This window comes from Brienomyrus brachyistius, unplaced genomic scaffold (genome assembly GCF_023856365.1).
Source record: "Brienomyrus brachyistius isolate T26 unplaced genomic scaffold, BBRACH_0.4 scaffold124, whole genome shotgun sequence".
Taxonomy (NCBI): domain Eukaryota; kingdom Metazoa; phylum Chordata; class Actinopteri; order Osteoglossiformes; family Mormyridae; genus Brienomyrus; species Brienomyrus brachyistius.
Window position 1 is genome coordinate 309,878 of NW_026042399.1, and position 1,665 is coordinate 311,542.

The 1,665-nt window shown below is 36.6% G+C and overlaps 1 long non-coding RNA gene across 1 annotated transcript; it reads right to left on the minus strand.

Annotated features, from left to right (window-relative positions):
* Window positions 1–226: 226 nt before the first annotated feature.
* LOC125727881 (uncharacterized) lies at window positions 227–1,314 on the minus strand. Its single transcript, XR_007388876.1, has 3 exons — window positions 1,218–1,314; window positions 685–731; window positions 227–528 (listed from the first exon to the last, which is right to left on the minus strand). It is a non-coding gene; the product is annotated as an uncharacterized LOC125727881 (long non-coding RNA).
* Window positions 1,315–1,665: the final 351 nt, after the last annotated feature.

Below are 1,665 nucleotides of genomic sequence, written 5' to 3' on the forward strand. Positions count from 1 at the left end.
TTCATTCAGTTTCTTTCATCTGTTTAATATAATCGATCAGTCCCTGTGCGTTTGCCCCAAACCATTCAGCATGGTACACAAGGGAGACAAGTAAGCATGTGTGACATCAAAGAACTGATTGCAGCAACTCAGCCTTTCCACAACATTAAGCCGCTTATTCCCCCCCATGCCATGAAGAAATAATCTCTGCCCCTCTCCCCCTCCCTCAGCCCCCAGTCTGGCTTGAACATTTGCACTTCCAGTAAAAATGCGCCCCAAACACACTGACACCAAACTCAGCACCGGTGCTCCGTAAAATCCCGTGATTCAGTCTCAGAAGCACTGGCTCCCCTGCCCTCCTCTGAACATTATTAAAGCTACACCCTGAACACTCTGTGTGACTGACATGAATGAGAAGCATCTTTATTCATAATCTCTGTAGCGGAGGTCAGAATACAGAGTGTCATTATTCCCGTCTTTCTTCTGTCTCCTGGGTTTTGGCTTCTTAAGGTTCAGGGCAGCGTAATTCAGTGTGTCCTCGTCATGGCACTGTGGAGACAAAGATGGCAGAATTGGATGGATCAAATCGGTTTGCTATTACCTATTTTCACAAATAGCACTTAAAATGCTGATCCCAGGATGGAAATCAGTCTGAGGTTCATTTGTTTTACTGACGATTTGTAATTTGAAATATTTATTACATACTTGCTTGCGTGACCATTCCACTTTTGATATATCACTGTTCTTTTCATCTGTTTAAAATATATAACACATCAATATATTATTTAATTTCGCACGGTATCATACCGTGGTCAGATAACATTCCGAATTTTCAAGCAATCAACATCCTTTTTGTCTCAAAAATGAAAGTAAAAATGACTTCTGTCAATTTAAGTGTGCATGTTTGGATACGTGTCATTTGTTCTCATATATCATATATAATAAAATTGCTATAAAGGAGATCTTGGTAATAAAAGTTATTGATATGCAACTTATTGCAACATGTTATTTCAATAGATTTTGCAAAATATGAAAGATATAATACAAAAATGTAAATCTTACAGTACAAAAAGGTTTATATAAATAAGGTGAGATTTAATAATGGATTTTAAAACTGTATTACCTGCAAGAGTGGTTTTAATATGAAAATGTTATCTATCATAAAACAATTTTATATTTCTATAATTTGTTAAAATCTACATTTTGTCCTTCTGAGTGCATAAAGCCGGGCAGCGTACCTGCACAGTGTGTACAGGTCAGTTTACATCTTATACAAATGAGAGCAACGTTCAGAATAATGCTGCAAGATAAAACTATCAGCAAGCCAGAGTGAAGAGGATCCAGCAGCTTCTGAAAGCCTGTAACAAAGAGATAGATTTCAGCATAATGATATAGAGACACATTTCCCATTTGCTTACATTACATTAGTTAAAGATCAAATCGATAACACATTACAGCAGTTGTTTTGTAAATAGTCCATTTTTAACATGAACTTCTAGTATTTTGTATTTTAACAATTTATATTAATATTTGAAATAATTATTAAATTAGGCTCCGGACCCCCCGCGACCCAATAGGATAAGCGGTTTGGAAAATGGATGGATGGATGGATATTAATATTTGAAATAATTATTAAATTAGGCTCCGGACCCCCCGCGACCCAATAGGATAAGCGGTTTGGAAAAT